This window comes from Merops nubicus, unplaced genomic scaffold, assembly GCF_000691845.1.
Source record: "Merops nubicus isolate BGI_N331 unplaced genomic scaffold, ASM69184v1 scaffold6142, whole genome shotgun sequence".
In the NCBI taxonomy this organism is placed as follows: domain Eukaryota; kingdom Metazoa; phylum Chordata; class Aves; order Coraciiformes; family Meropidae; genus Merops; species Merops nubicus.
This window is the reverse complement of record NW_008595498.1, coordinates 1-326: the sequence shown is the minus strand read 5'-3', so window position 1 is coordinate 326 and position 326 is coordinate 1.

Below are 326 nucleotides of genomic sequence, written 5' to 3'. Positions count from 1 at the left end.
CGGCCCCGCCCCCCCCCCGCCGCCCTTAGCCAGCATTGTCTGCTCCCACGAAAGCATCTGCTCCACTTGGGCTGCTCCAGCCCTTGAAAGCCCCATTTCCTCCTTGCTGCCTTCAACTGCTGTGCTACATGGTGGAAGCAGCTGGGACTGAGCCTCAAAACACTCAACCAGCGCCCAGAGCAGTGTCTTTGCTAAACCGCCGCCTTCAGCTAGAGCCACAGACGCTTTATCAGACTGCGGGGCTCGCTGCCCGAGTCGGAGGCAAATGTCTCACGTACGCCGCTCCTCTGCCTCCCAGCGGCACCCCGGCCCCGTGGGCAGCGAGC